This window comes from Cavia porcellus, unplaced genomic scaffold (genome assembly GCF_034190915.1).
Source record: "Cavia porcellus strain 051 isolate PalLab524CR breed Dunkin Hartley unplaced genomic scaffold, mCavPor4.1 scaffold_12, whole genome shotgun sequence".
Classification (NCBI taxonomy): Eukaryota; Metazoa; Chordata; class Mammalia; order Rodentia; family Caviidae; genus Cavia; species Cavia porcellus.
This window is the reverse complement of record NW_026947495.1, coordinates 71,045,709-71,062,773: the sequence shown is the minus strand read 5'-3', so window position 1 is coordinate 71,062,773 and position 17,065 is coordinate 71,045,709. Positions and strand designations below refer to the sequence as shown.

General features: G+C 36.1%; 1 protein-coding gene across 1 annotated transcript in view; it reads right to left on the bottom strand.

The window, feature by feature from the left end:
* The window catches only part of Znf804a (zinc finger protein 804A), a 268,088-nt gene that overhangs the window by 64,106 nt on the left and 186,917 nt on the right, over positions 1-17,065 (bottom strand). The window lies entirely within an intron of this gene.

The window sequence follows — 17,065 nt, the reverse complement described above, 5'->3', positions numbered from 1 at the left end:
TATATTAAATTCATATTTTGTTTCCTTAAGTATTTCCATAGTAACTTATTGTGGTTCCTTGTGGCTATAACTTGACTAATGTTTTTATCTTGACATACATATTTACACTGAAATTTAAAACATCGTTTAACCTTTGAAAAATAAAGTACTTTACTGAAAGCCACTTAATTTATCCACTTAAAGAAAAAATGATTTAAATGTATAGAAGATGCATTCACAATGCAGTTAGTGACTAAATTCAGCTATAGAACTCTACCCCTGAGAAAATAAAGAATATAGCCAACCATCATTAGCTTTTGTTTAAAAACCAGAAATCAGAAAAATCATTTGGTTGTGCCTTTCTGATTTTCATCTATTTAATATTAATTCATATTCATATCTGGTTAAACGTTAATGTTGCCTGACATTAGTCAATTTTAGGCATTGACACACCGTTTGGTTCTTTCCCAGAAATGCTGATATGAAAAGAATCTAAACTCCACCCTTCATCATATACTATATTGTATTTCTAAGTCAAAAACGTTTTTATAGGTAACTGCTACAGAATCCAAAATAACTGTATATGCTGTCTTCATGTGCACTTTCTCGTGCACTGAGCATTGGAGATGAAATAATGTCATATTTGTGACAGTTATAATTGTCTTATCTCAACACAGGCTGGAAATCATCAGGGTTTGCTTAAACTGTTTCTGTGAAATCTGAAAGTGGTCACTATTCATTTAATGAATAATACTTTCCTTATTTTGTTGTATTACTGTACTATTTATTTGCTTACAGACCACATATAACATATTTTACCATGATATAAGTACATGTCTTACAGTAATCTACGATTTGTCATCATCAATGAATATACAGCACAATTTTTCATTTAACTGAAAGTAGTAATCCATTGTTAGGTTTTATTAGCTATATCAGTTTCACAGGAAGAAGCATTGAGTTGTAAAGTAATTTAGATTATTTACGTATGATTTCATTTTTTTCAATAATTAGCTTACCAATTCTTAGATTTGTGAATTGTTCTCAATTATTCTACTTGATTATTTCCAATATGTTTTTAAAAGCTGTTTTAAATAGATGACTATAATTCATATAGACCTAAACTGCTGACTAAATTTTTATTCAGTCTTTAAGATAATAGTGTCTGTGGTAGCTAGTTTAAATGAAACAAAAATTAATATGATTTTGCAGTTACAATGTGTGAAGCAGAGATAGTATTTCAGCAAACACAGAAGGTACATTATAATATCAGTAGCTTTGTTTTAAAGATGAATTTACTTTCAGAGAAGTGTTTAACTAACAGAAACTTCCTCACAAACTTGCCTATTTTTCCCATTAATTATAATTATAGTAAGTTTACTTCCTTTCTCTAAATACCCAATTATTTCTCATAATGCTTTGATTTTTTTTTCTTCCTAATAGTGCTATTCCATTATGGAAGCAATAATTGTTTTCTACAGAGTCTGTGTAGGAAAATTTTGAGTAGAACACACTAATATTTAAGGCAGATTGCTCTCCTCACAAATATTAGCCTTAACCTTAATCTGAAGAAAAATAATTTTAAAAAGTAACATTTGGTTAGTATTTAGCCTCAGGCATTAAGAAGCTGAATGAATTTATTTCTTTAATTTTTATTAAAGTGACAGAAATGTTCAAAATATTTCCTCATTTTGTGAGAAAAGAAGGGAAAATTGGAAACAAGTTTTTATTGTAAATAGAGAGGTGATGTGGGGTTGGGGGAAGGGGAGGAGGATGGTAAAAAAGAGAGCCAAGTTATATTATGTACAGGTACAAATTTCCTACAATGAATGTGAATAATATGCATACCCAAAATGTACAAATAAATTTAATTAATTAAAAAACCTTTCCCTCAATTTACATATAAGAATATTAAAGTGCAGAAATACTAATAAAAAAAAAACCAAAAACAAAAACAAAAACAAAAAAAAAACAAAAACCAGCTTCAGAATATAACAAGTAAATGTACATTCCATATTGAAACCAACATAATCTGGTATACACTATTTAGTTCTTTTTAAACTATTAAGCTTGAGAGGGAAGACAATGTCAGCATCTCTAAGTGCTCACCAGCCCACTGATTACATAAGGTCAGTCCTGCAGAATCTTAGCTCAGTCAGTGCAATAGCTTTACCTCAGGCCAGAACAGTTTTAGGAAAATTTCAAAATTTCTGCAATGCTATATATAAATCTTTTAGTATGGATATTTTAATTGGAAGGAGTGAAAAAATCATAATCACAAAATCATTATAAGAATGACAGAAAAAATTAGCAATGGTTATTAGATTGCATATTATTGTCTTCAAAATAGTTGCTCATTTTACTAGATATGGACATGCAAAATGGATCTATTGTACCTTGTGGATCTTTAAAATAATAAAAAAAGATAAAATAAAACCATTGTAAGATCTAAATAACCAAATAAAAGCTAAAGTAATCACATAGATCCCTTATTGCTATCAATATTCAGTCAACATGTTCAAACACTTCTAACCATGTAATATTTTTAAATTGATTGAGAATAAAAAGGTTCAAAGAGCTCTCATATTGCCACCATCTGATATGTTTCTGAGTCTTCTTATTCTACAAGTTAAATTTTCTCAATTTCCTCACAATCTACTCACAAATATTAGCTTCAACCTTAATCTGAAGGGAAATAATTAAAAATAATAAGTAACATTCGTTTAGTATTTAGCCTCAGGCATTAAGCAGCTGAATAAATTTATTTCTTTAATTTTATTTTTTCCCACATTAGTTTATTTTTCAAATAACTATTTCTTAGGACAACTCATATTTGAGTTTTTAAAAAGATAGATCTATTTTGAAAAAAAAAAAAAAACATCCAGTACTATCGAAAAGTTACAAAAATATGACAATAGCCTAGACTTTACTTAAATGAAACCACTGTGAATATTGTGCCACTGCTGTGGTCTCCCAACCTTCATCCTCCCTCGTCCCTGCCCTGAGATGTTACAGGAAGCACGGGGGAGCCTTTTGCAGGAGGAGCAGCACCTGAAAACTTTGGACCAGATTTCAACTTGGTCTGATCCACAGTCAGGAGTGGGTGCTGCATCTGACAAAACATGAGATTAGAATGACTTCATCCACGTATTCTTCTAGTCCTATATGCTACATTTATTCATATATCATGTTATTTTATTCATGTAACCTAATGTTATGACATTATGGGTGCCATAGGGGAAAAAAGAGTCTCCTGTAACATAATTGATCATAAATGTAAAAATATGCAGACTGCATCAGTCAGATTGACATGTCCCATGGCCTCTCTCCTTCTAAATTATGAATGATATTGAAACAGATATTGACTGGGGTTATAAAGCGGATTAATACATATTTGACATAGTCATCCCACTGCAGAAGGTAAGAAATATATTTGAATAAATCAAAAAAGGAACACAGTTGCTCATATCTAGTCAACCCTAAAAAATTCTCCCTCTCCCTGAAAAAAAAAATTTTTTTTCTGTGTTCTACTATAGATACAACTTTTCAGCATCTGCTTAATATGATCAGAGACAGCGAAGAAGAAAGGGAAAATTTCTTGTAGTTCGTCAGGCCATCCCAACCCATTTACTTACATGGACCTAACCACATTAAAAGCTGAATCCTTGTAGTCAGGATGTCAATATCCATAGAACCCTAATCATGAAGTCAAAAATCTTTTGCTTTGCAACCAAGGAAGTACAGTTTGCAGATCAGCAAATAGAAATAGACATATTAGTGGTCTATTCATGGCCACGTGGCTCGTACACTCACACTATAGAAAATATAAATAATGCAAAAGTAAAGGCTTTAACAGAGAAAATTTTCATTTCCAAAATGATGCATCTCATGGTGGCTCCTTTATAAAATACAGCACCAAAAACAGTACTCAGCCTCTCTTTTCTCCACATCTCTTAGAAGGTATTTGTAATAGAAAGTTGAGCAACATTCCCAAGTGACTCTCCCTTAGTGAAATGGAGATTACGTTCCATTCCTCCTGTGGCTCTGGATGCTTTGACAGAGATAGCAGTAGCAAAACATCAGAAAGCAGTAAAGAAACCCCTTTGGTTTGAAAGTGATTATAGAATAAAAATGAGATGATGCCATCCAGATGGTGTAACAGAACTCTCCAATGCTCTTTTCCACAAAAGCATCCATTTGAACAAATCTCCATGCATAAAAATATCCTTACAAGAGTCCAGAAGACAGGTGAAAAGTTACGGAATAAGGGTATAACACAGAAATAAGAAAAACTGTATTGACAAGTGTAAAAAGCAGTTTCCCATTATTTGGATCACTTCACCATAAATCCCATGGAACAAAGCATGGAGAGAAATATTTTCTTTTGGAAGATATGAGCTTTGAATGCGAGCTCAAGAGCACAACACCAACCCAGCCTGCTCAAGTAAAATCAAGCACTGGTAAGCTCCCCATACCCCAGACTCCTGAGCACTATGCAGGATGGAGCTTCCAGGACTCCTGGTGCCAGGTCTCATTCCTCAGTCCCCTGTTCCAGGCCTCTTCAGTAGACTCTGTTTCCAGAAATGCTGCACAGTCTCAAGCTCTCGACCATCCCCAGCACCAGGTGGAGTGCTGTGGCTGTATAGTTAAGTATGAAGCCAGTCTATAATAAGTGACAGAATAGGGCCACACCTGAGTCAAGATAGACCCCAGAGTCTATCAGCAAGCTGTCACCTGCAGACCCAATCTCCAGTTCAGCCATGGCAGAAACAGGATTCAGACATACTTGGGGCCCAACCAGGGCCACATGGCTCTAGGCTTCCGTTCTACCCCAGCACAAAAGCTGGCACCACTGACTTTGACCATAAGGTAGGGAACTGCTGACTCTGTTTACAGCATGCTAGCACCAGATCAAACCCCACGCTACAGTCTTGATCCTCCAGGGGACCCAGAATCTAGTCCTGTCCAGTACTTTCCAGAAATGGGGGCTCCCCATGATGTAGGCATCAGAAATACCTCATCCCCAAGGTTTTAGGTTTGTCCTATGGACCAAGCACCCAGATCAGCTCTCAGAGTCACTCATTAGGCCAATGTCAATGACTACCTTCTAGGCTAGCACCATTGCACGTGGTTGTAAACAAGTGTCCACTGCTCCACACTATAAAACACCACGTTTTACAAACAAGGCACCAAAAGACCATGGACCAGGCAGTTGCCTGCAAAGCCCAGAGCTAGACCTCATACTGTGGACCCTGGCTTCAAGCCATCTCCATAGGCTAAGGAACCAGGAAAGCACATTTCATAGTCTTCATCAAATGGTAATCAACAGTGTCATGTTGATTAATGGCTATTCAGTTATGTTTTGATAGAAACAAAAGACTCCATTGCTATTACGCAGCATGGTGACCATGGATAAGCCATTTAAAAGAAGGAAATCTTGTCACTGGTGACCACATATATGAACCAGGACAACAGTATGTTCAGTGAAATAAATCAGGCACCAAAAGACAAGCAATACATTATTTCATTTCCATGTGCAGTCTGTAAAAATTTAACATGGAAATCCAGAAGAGATAAGCAGTTTTCAGGAAAAAGGGTTGCTTGGACTGAGGAGACATTGACCAAAGAATAAAAATTTTCAAAAGATCTACTATACAGCATGTGGACTGTGGTTAGTAACAATATATTATATTCTTTAAAGCAGGTAAGGGAATCAATTTTAAGTATTTACAACACACACACAAAAAAAAATTAAAAAATTGTGCAAGATGATACATGTAAGGAAGGCTCCACTGGGCCCTGACTCTCCCAGCCTCCAACCTGCTTGCCAGCACAGATGCTGCTCTCTGCAGGGAGCCCAGCTGGGTTCTGAAACTGTTATCGGCCAGTACAGCATGTCAAAAAGAACATAAGACAGGATGAGGAACCTTACAGGTACCGGCACATCTGGGGACATCTGGAGACACCTGAAAATTAACATTGAACCTTCAAGGACTTTGCCCTTGAAGCGCAAGACTGCCAGAGAGCTTTGACCACATGTTTATTAAAACCTTCCCTTCTAATATCCCCTTCCTTCTTTCTCGCCCTATAAAAGGGCACATTTCTCTTTGTACCTTACAGAGGGACGTTTCACCTTCTCTCTGCTTGTGCCAAGGTGCAATAAACTCCAGACCATGTCACCTTCATGCAAGCCTAGTGAGTTCTGGTACTGCTCCCCTGACTTGTATGTTACAATATATGCATGAATTAAGTTGTAGTTATTTCCTAATGCATAAAACAAAACGTTGTACATAAAAACACACAGTATTTATCCACTAAAATACATTTTAAAAAGAAAACATGTAAAAAATGTTTTTAGGGCTGGAGATTTAGCTCAGCAGCATAAGCGCCTGCCTTGCAAGCAGGCGGTCATGAGTTTGATCCCCAGTACCGATAAAAAAAAAAGAAAGAAAATATGTATTAAAAACAAACAAATGGAGAGTAGTAGTACTAGATACACAGTGTTATCAAGGTGATTCTGGGTTTACGGTACACAATCATTTGAGCAAGACTTTTTTGATGCTAACAAGCAAGTTTGGTCATTTACAAATTACCATTGTCAAGTAGGAGTTTTGATCACACATTATAGTCCAGAAGTTCTGCCTGAAATAGTCTATTTAAAGTGGTTAAATTGCAAAATCAGAAACAGAACACACACTGTTAATACATACTTATTTTAAATGTTGAAAAGAAATATTTTATATAATTTGCATCTAAAATACTTAGGAAAATAAACTTTTCCTCTGTTATTGCTCCATGAAGAATAAAAACATTCTTGTGATTTATATGCAAGATAAAGTACAGTATAGTTTTTTTTTAAGAAGCAAAAAATAATGGTACATTTGGTAAATTTTCACTATTAAAAGTTAATCAAGGAAGAGATGACAAAAAGTATTGTCATTTGCAAGAATATCCAGACATCAACATTTCTTTTGAAAATCCTTAGCCTGCACTTTCTGTGAAACTGCACATTTTTGGTCTAGATCTCTTGTTCTGGTCATTACTGAAGTGATTGGCTCTGAGATGGTTTCTAGTAGTTTTTGTGCTGTGACCTGACTGCATTTTCTTCCAGCCTAATTTGAAGCATCTTTCTGTGCCTGATCAGAGGTTTACACTCTCAGATATACAACCCAGAGGTTCTAAGAAGATAATGCCTTGAGTCTACCTCTGACCAAGGAAGCTGAGGCTTCAGTATGAATTCTCTTCTTTCCAGGCAGATGGTTTTGTGATGAACTTCAACAATGTACAGAGTCTCAGATAGAATTGCAAGTCCGATGCAGAAGCGGCAGAGGGTGCAAGAAATTATCAGTTCTCTTTCCTTACCTGCCCTGCTTCTTTAGAATTGTATTCCTGCTCCTGCAATCACTTCTCAAAGAAATTGCTTGCACTGAAGCAATTTTTACTGTCTTTATATTTCAAGAAAAACTGAAATGAGAGGGTAAGTTTGTACTCCTTTCAGTGAATATCTTACTGACAAGCTAGATTTTTTTTTTTTTGAAAATTTAACATACTATCATTTCTCCACTTAATCTCATTAACAGTCCTCCATCACTACCAAAATAAGAATCCTTAAAATGACACATAGGTTCTACACTACCTGGGTTCCTGTATATAATGCTGTCATCATTCTCTTACATTTGAGCAACGTACCACTTCTGAAATTTGCACGATTGCATATCCATTTTGCTACTTAGACTTGCTACATTTTATTAGAATGTTCTTATACCATATATCAGTATAAAGCATTTATTCACCACTTGCATTTTTCTTGCTAAAATGCAAGTTGCTCTCTGATGACTTTCCTTTTCAATTATTTTGAACTACTTTTCATTCTTTGCATTTTTTTCTTTCTTTTATCTTTCCCTTTGCCATAAAGAGGAGAATATTTACTCAAGAAGAAAACAGTGACAGAAAATCTTTGAGTATCAGAATCTCAAAGCTGTATTAACAATAAAAGAGAGACAGTACAAAAGAAGGCATGCAGAAAAGTGATTGTCACATTGTGTCATATTCAACAATGTATATTTAGTTTTCCCTTGCACAGAGCTTTTAAAACCTTGCAATCTCCAAAGCAGTAAGAATGTCTTCTTAGTGTGCTCAGAAGACAATTAGCGATTGGGTGTTCCTAAGTAGTTTCAAGTTGGGGATTGATGCCTGGAAAGGCCAAGGGATGAATAAAAGGTTTCCAATTTCAGCCTCAACCCCCAACATCTAAGGAAGGGTGAAGGGTAAAGAATGAGCATCACCAATGTCCAGTGATGTAATTATTCACACTTACATAATGAAAACTCTCTAAAAACCCCTAACCCACGATGCTCAGAGCTGCTGGATTGATGAACACAGGTGGGGTTTCCTAGAGGACACTGACCCTCCAGGGGCCTTTCTGCTACACTTCCAAATGCATCTCTAACATCTGACTCTTCCTGGATATCCTCACAGTGAACTAGTGATAGTAAGTAAACTGTCTTCTGAGTTTTTTGAGCCATGCTAGCAAGTTATCCAACCTAAGGACTTGGGAACCCATAAATTTAAGCTGCTTGTTAGAAGGTCAGGTAGTGAGGATGCTACGCTGGCTTGATAAGTGCAGTCTCGCAGACTGATCATTAATCTGTGGCTCTGGCAATAATTCTGCACAGTTCATGTCAGAATTATATAAAATTATAAGACACCCAGTTGGTACCCAAAGACCTGGAATGCAAATTATTGTGCAGAAGGATCCCATGTATTTGAAATCTGAACATATCTGAGTATGTCCCAGTAGTACTTAGGTTAGCCTTTATGTGATTTGAATGCCTTCCCTATTTGGCAAAAGATCAATCATTTCTGGATCGTAAAAGACTCTTCTACTCTCTTAGCATAAAGACCATTTTGCCCTGAAGAGTGTGTTATATTATCTAAAAGGCTAAGGGGGAAAAAAAAAATCACAAGATGCTTAGAAAGGACAACTAAGGGTGGTTAAATAGTCATACTTTTATCAGAATCCCTAAATAGATTGAACTGAATTGTTCTAAAATGTGCCTTTAAATATAAAGGTTTTTAAAAAGATTTCACAAAAATGCAAACTCATCTACATTGTAATCAAAGGTAAAGGCAGAGGCTGAATACTAAAAAGATTGCATATTGAACATCATGTCTGCACGGAAAGCTCTGGTGACCTCGGTTAAATGTGAGCCAGCGGTGAGGAAGAAGGACACTGTGCGGAGGATGACACATTTGTGAAAATCAGAGCAAGTGAAGACCTTTGTTGAATTAGCTTCAAAGCAACAGAATATATTATTTTAACTGTTTTTCTTCTGTGATTATTTTGGTTGATGAAAACAAATAGCCTAGTTTATAACCTGGGAACATTTTCATGTAAAAGAAGGACTCGCTTTTTTACCTGTCAAAAGCACAACCTCACCAGCCCTATTGACTATGCCCATCATTAAAATGATGCGTTTTTGGAGGTATTTGATTGAGTCTCCATCCTTGGAAGCCATATCCTGTGACGAGTACAGGTTGAACCTTCTGATTAATTTCTAAGCACTAAACACTACGGCTGAAGAATGGACTTGAAAACTGAACTAGACTTTTCCCTTCCCTGAGTGGTTGGGCTGATTCTTTTAAAATTTAGATAAAATTTGACACCACCTCACAGTCTCTGTGCATAAGCAAGTTGGAAGGGTCTCCTATTTCAAGGCAAGAAGGAAAAATCATATCACATTCTCCAAAGCTGAATACCAGATGAGGTGTGCTACATTTCCAGCTCATAGAATTCTCGAAGTAATAATTTTACATACAGAGATGGCATGGTCTCACTAGAGAGTGTCAGCAATGGTGATTTAGGGTGCTTGTTTCAGTTTGGAGATCTCTTAAATGTGCAGGCGTTGCCGTTTTCTCTGAAAGCTAGAAGAAAGGCAAGCAATGAATACTTATTACTTTTACAATAGTAGCAGCAGTCTAAAATAAAACAGGCCAGTGTCTGTAGTAAATTGTCTCACTGCTGATCCTAACTCTCTCAGAAATAGCGGCTGAGACAATGAGTGTAAGTGGTTTATTTTGGGATCTCAGCAAACACTGGTAAGTGACTGAGAAGGGAAGGAGAATGGGAAGCTGTCAAGGCCTCCTGCTCCACCCTTACAGATCTGGAGAGTCACCAGGCTTGCACTAAGGAAAACAAAACCCTCAAAGCCAAAACCATTCTTTTTCTTGGAATTACCAGGGAACAGAGATCAGAAGGCATGTGGAGAACCACCTGGACAATCTCTTTGAAAGAAGAGCATTTGGCTCTACCTCTGGGTATTGATATGAGCTGGCTAGGGGATTTCCTTATTCCCTCAGTGGATTTTAAGCAATGCAAATGGGTCTAGCTGAGGTGCTGATGTATAGTCTTTGAAGCAATGCAATAGGCTAGTGATGCCCAGTCTACACAACTCCCAAGTAATGTGTGGGGGATCAGCTGAGATGAGAAAAGAGGCTCTAACCTCCTGGGGTGGGTGACATCAAAACTGAAGCACTGACTCCAAAACACTAGAGACTGCCCAACCTCTGATATGCAGATGACTCTCTCTGCATACTTCTCTGAATATTGCAAGATGCTGTTATGTCTCCTACCTAGTCCTGATGATAGCACTCAGGTAATTCCGGCCTCTCTCCCAGTCACTCTTCTCTGAACCACTCCCTGCTTCAAGAATTAATAAAACATGACTTTGGTTGTAGGTCGAGGCCTCTGTTTTTGTTAACCATTATTTTGACTGGACTTAGGACCCCCTTGGCTCCTCACACCTATAAAAATGCCTTAGTGTCTTTATTTGCAATATGCATTGCCCTGGAAGTGGTGATTAGAATTAGTTGATTAGAATTCCAAAAACTTTTCCTGGGGATTACATCTTGGACTCTTCTGGACTGTAATGAGAGCTGTCTATAAAGGAAAAAACACCACCTAAACTCTGCAAAGAAAAGCACCCTTAGAAGTGTCAGTTGTGATTGAAAAATACAGTTGATTTTTAAATTTTAAAATTACAGTAAAAGACACACTGCCATTAATCTCCCTGTAAATCCTTTCCTTTCTTCAAAAATGCTTTATCCATTGTTCTTGCCACTTGAAAAGTTCTGGCAGTCCGATGACGATGTCGCTGGATGGGCTGTCTTGGCAGACTCAAAAGGTTCATCTGTCATTTTGTGATCAATCTGTGATTTTGACCTCACAGAGCAGCCAGAAGTCACATGGCACAGGATCAAATAAATAAAGTGGATGAGAATACACTGCGGTGTTTAATGAACCTGACTTTCTGCTGGATGGTACTCAGAAACAGCAGCATTCACTATGAATTTGATTTACACCTTTATAAACAGCTATGAACAAGTCTCAGATTGCCTTCAGAAAGTAGCAAAATGAGAGGATCAATGGGCTCAAAAAGAAAGGGACAATTGTGAGGAGATCCATAGCAACGTTTTTTACTCCAATATATATTTTCTAAAAATTTACAGTATACTTGTATTACTCCTGAGCAGACACTAAAATATTTATTGAGTAAGAAGTCACCTTTATCCAATCTTATTAAACTTGATAAATTTCTTTAGACTGTTCTATAGGCAAACATTTCTGTAAGCCCACAAACTCTTGGTAGCTGTAATCATAGAGATAGAGAGGCTATCTCTGTTTTTAATCTTCATGGGGTTTTATTTCATAAGTCCCATGATGCTCTCATGATGACGATGGTGTAAGAGGTTTGGGGAAGATTAGCTGCTGTTTGGTGTACCCTCCCTTTTTCATAGCAAAGCTCTCCTTCCAATAAGCAAGGAATTTCCAGCGCTCAAATCAAAAACAAAAAAGTTTTTCCAGTTGAGCTGGTGTAGCCTTCTTGTCTGAATTTGGATAGAACTAATATTGCCAATGGGCATCATTGCTTCAAAGAAATAGATTGAGATTTCTGTAACAAAGAAAGAAAGAAAAAGTAGGCACTTGACAATGAGAAAGACACTCCACAGAAAAATTATAACAGCTACAGTCATTGAATCCTAATGAAAAGATTCTCCAATGCCCTCCACCTGCACATCTTACTAACCATTCAGTCAACTTAATTGAAATAAAGAAAGCCTCCAATGGATTCTTCCCAATGCATTCTTTGGTAGACACTGTATGGCTGATGAAAAAACAGTAAATTTGAAATGCTTTGATGGGAGTTTTAATACACTGACTTTGAAAGAGGAAGGAAACAAGAGAGTGAGCAAACAAGCAGAATAAAGTACCCAGAAACTGAGGGATGATCCCCAAAAGTATAATACATAACTTCAGAATTCCAAAAAGAGAAGAGAGAATGGGACAAAGGGAATACATAAAGTAATAATGACCAAGAATATTTCCAAAATTAGTAACAGACACCAAACCACAGTTTCAGGAAACTAAAAGGGAACCAAAAAGCAGTACAATAAAACTCAGAGATTTATATTATATTATATTACTTTTTTAGACTGAGTCTTGCTATGTGGCTCAGACTGACCTTGAACTCACTATGTAGTACAGGCTTGCCTAGAATTCGTGGTGATCCTACTGTCTCAGACTCCTAAGAGCTGGGTTTACAGATGTGTGCCTCCATGTCCAGCTGTATATTATATTTAAACCGTGTAAAATCTAAGAAAAACAATCTCAGATTTGTATTTTAACATACTACAAATAAGATACAACATTTGCAGATAAACAATAAAAGAAAAACTTATTAGAAATAGCATGAAGAGATTGGAATAAAATATTGAAAGTATTTGATGGCAAAAAACCTTAGAATTTTATATCTAGTGAAATTATTTCTCAAATGTAAATCAGAAATGGACTTTCTCATGGAAGTATACATGTTTGCAATTCATTTCCAACAAACTTGCCACTAAGAAATATTTTTTTTTCCAAAATGTACTTAAGAAAATTACATAGGTAAAGAATTGGAAAAAGAATAAATCAGGATAAAGTGATCATAATTTATCCCAAAGATTACTGTGTAGGAGACAATAATTTTATCAATTAAGTGAGTAATTACAGCATATGAATTATGTGGAATGAATCACAGCCATGTCAAAAGGGACAAGGAGAAGATTTAGGGATATGTTTTTCAAGGTATCTGCATTAAATATGAACCTATGAACTAGCAGGGGCTGCATGAAGGTAGAATTATATTAGGAATAGCAGACAATGTTAACTCTATATTAAGCCGTAAGCATATTTCAAAGAAGTGCAATTGATGGGCTTTGAGAAGTGATGAAATGGAATCACTTATAATATAAACAATTAGGTAGGCTGAAAATAAAAGGAAGGAAACTAATAAAGACTGTGCTCTCCAGGAAACTTCCACCGAGGGCAAAACAAATCACGGATGCAGGGAACTCTGGAGACTCATGACAAACACACACCATGGAGTTTGAACACACAGATTGGGCAAGGGAGCCATGGTAGATCTGACAGACTCCTACAACCGCTGCTTGATGGCTGTCCAGCAGGTATTTGCATTGGACACTGTGCTTTTTATTTCTCAAGGGCTATGTAGTGTCTTGTGCATGGACAGCATTCTCAAGAAAGTAATGTAGGCAATAGCAGCTAGAAGCATGTGCCTGAAAATGGTATCATGCTAGGAGATGGTGGCATCCCAGGAGTACTTGCACCTGGACTGAGATTCAGTCCACTACAGGAGCTTTCATAGAGAGGCAAAGCTCGCCCTTCCCAAGATTCACAGATCCTAGGAAAATTCCTAATTACAAACATACAAAGCACATAACATTATTTGTCAAAAATTAAAGTAGATAATATAACTATTGTTTCACAATGAAAAGAAGCATTTCATTTAAATTATTTTTTATATTTTAAATTAATGTGTAACACTTGCATGCATCTATGAAGCTCACAATGCAATTTTAATGTATGATAATCAAACCAGAATAATCGGTGTTGCTACCTTAACATTTATTTGGAGACTTTGAGACCTTCCCTTTCAGGTCTTCATATGGCAGGTCACTATGTTTACAATAAATTTACAATAGTACCCTAAATAGTACCCTAAATTTACACGTTCTGTGTACATTTTGCTATCTGTTGCCCCCCTTTCCTCTAATTGCATTCCTTGCTACTTCTTCTAGTCCCTAATAATAACTTTTTCATAGACATTGCATTATGAGAAATGAGCTAGATGCTAGAAGACAAATATACATGCTCTCTGTCCACTGGAGAAGTTTAAAAAGTTGATCTGAATGTAAATGTTTCTACATATCATTGATTGTATAGAGTCTTGCATTGCATCTGGAGGTCTGAAAAATTTATTTAGGTGGGCTATGATTTGAAATACCCTAAATATACAGTCTTCCCCACTGAGTTTTAGAGCTTTAATATTTATACATCTTGCTAAGCACCTTTATACAATGCAATACATTTTATATAATAATGTTTTATATTATGAATTATAAAACAAGTATGAATCTGCACCATCAATTCTACATGATATCATGCCTTACTGACAGGTTTACTTTGTAATGAGGATAATAAATGATTCACCCAAAGGGATAAATATATGTCCTTTTATGATCTTTAAAAATCAGTTTCTTAGCATGTAAAATTTTAGTCTGTTCACTAAGTAATCAAAATCTTTATTTTCAATGGCTTTTGTGTTGATGCAAAAGAAAGACAATTTCTATTCATCCTGGCATTTATAAGTGTCATGACAGTGACATCTACAACAGATATGACAGGACCACAGTGCAGAAGCAAATGCTGAGATTTTAACTAATGAGCAATTCATTGAAAATTGAATAGATATCAGCAGATGAAAGAAGGGCACAGTGCTCTTTACATTGCTGAAAAAGAAATGCTTTCTCTAATAGAAAGCGAAACATATTACTAGAGTCTTGAAAACTGAAGACATTTGACATTTGATGTGGTTGGAGGATTCAGTGCATGTTGTGGGAGTGGAATGGGGGGCTACTGCTCAGGACAACCTTTTCCAAAAAGGCAGAATCACAATTGCTGAGCAGGACAGCGCAGTGGGTTTAAGGAAGAAAAGAAACAAATCAAATTAGCATGACAGGCCAAAACAGAGAACTGTAGGACAGAATATGCAAGAAAGACAGAATTAAAACTGGAACAGAGAACTGGAAAGCTCTGTATTTTCTGGGTGGAAAAAAAAATATCTTTCGTGAAAAGAAGTGTGACACAGAGGGAAAGGAAAGCCATGGGGGAGATTGTGACTGGAAAAATGCTTTAAAAGTAGAGCAGTTCCAGATGAAAAATGGGGCCAGTTTCTTTCCCATTGATGAGTGTTGGGAGGTAAAATAGAGGATATACTCATTCAAGTACAGTGTCTTCCTTTATTAATGAATGAGACAGAAACTGCTTCTGATAGAACCACTTGCTAAATCTATGAAAATCATCCTGTTTTACTTTTTAGTAAGACTTAAATTTTCTAATGCTTATATATGTCATTTTTAAAAGTTAAATTACATTTAACCATATGACTTTCTTATATGTCAATTATTATATTCTTATCAATTAATAGATATTTTAAAATATATAAGATAGATTTTAAGTTCAGAACTATTACTTTATTATTCTATAAAATAAAATTGAAAATAAGTATAAATAAATGTTATTTCTTAAAATCAAACAGTTCTGTACCCTGTTTTGCCCATTCAACAAAGCTGTTCTCTCCAAGAAGGAGTTGGCAGTCTCTGATCCTTGGCCTAGATAGGTCTACACCTCAGTCAGCCAGCAAAGCAATTAGGATCACTCTTGGGTTGCAGGAGAAATTGCATATTTTGTGAAGAGGAAATTTAAGAGCTTGACATTTATTAGAAGATATAGTCTCAAAAATATGATCTACAAAAAAGGAGAATGTACAATGTACATTCTCCTATCGTCAATGTACAACAAATGTGCATTTTGAAAAAGAGAAAGGATTGCAAATTAAATTGAGACTGTACCTCCACCCCACTCCCTGCTACAAAATGAAATTGTCATGCTGAGAACAAAATAAGGTAAAATAACACCCCTCTAACTGTTTAGCTTTATGCATTTTTATAAAACCTTTTCTCAAAAATCAAGCGTTAGTTTCTAGGTTTCAAATCACAGAGGATCCCCAGATGCCTCGGGAAGATCTTCAAGCAACCATAGTTTCTATAATAAAAGGAACAATTTACAGGGACCCGCTGTCCCTCCATCAGCTCCTGCTGGCTCTGCTCCCCTGGTTAATTGTGCTTTGTCTTGAACTCCAAATAGGAGTGATAGTCAGTGCATCAGGTGCATTGTTAGCATAGCAGGGAAAGCCCATTTGGAAATAATCACATGTCCACAAGGAAAAGGATGTTTTGGAAAAGAGAAATATTTTAACTTGAAAGTGGAGTAGACACAGTGAGATAGAGAAGGCATTGACAAAGGAATTCTAAACTCAAAGGACTCCAGACCTGACAGGATGACCCTCCAGGTGGGTGAATACTACTAGCTTCATTCCACAGATGAGGCAAGCATCATGAACACACATGCACACACACACACAAACACAAACACACGCACACACACACACACACACACACACACACACACACACAAGTGAGCTGACCCACAATCTTTGGCTTTACCAAGCTCTGCCTGAGTTACCTGCCAGTGCTCTTTCCATGCCTGACATTTTTCTCTACTAAGAGCAGTCAATTGTGACCTAAAACGACTAAAATAGCAAATATGGTACATTTTTAAAGATGCTGAAATTTTAAGACTAAGATCTTGCTAAGTGTAAATTTAGTTAAAATTGAAACATTTGACAAACCAAAACATCTAACCTTGTCTTAATTTAAATGTGTTGTAACTGGTCAGCCAATGGAGTGTATGAAGATGACAGTTTAAATACTAATATTTGCATAAGATTATCCAAATGGTATAATAAAACTATTATGCTAAGCCTAAGAAACAGATCATTGATGGATTTTACTCCTAGTCATTGTAAGTTGTTAAAATCTATTTATTTATGATATAAATTATAGGAACTTTATTTCAAATAATGGAAACATTGTGGAGTCTGAAAAGCATTTAGACACCTAGCTC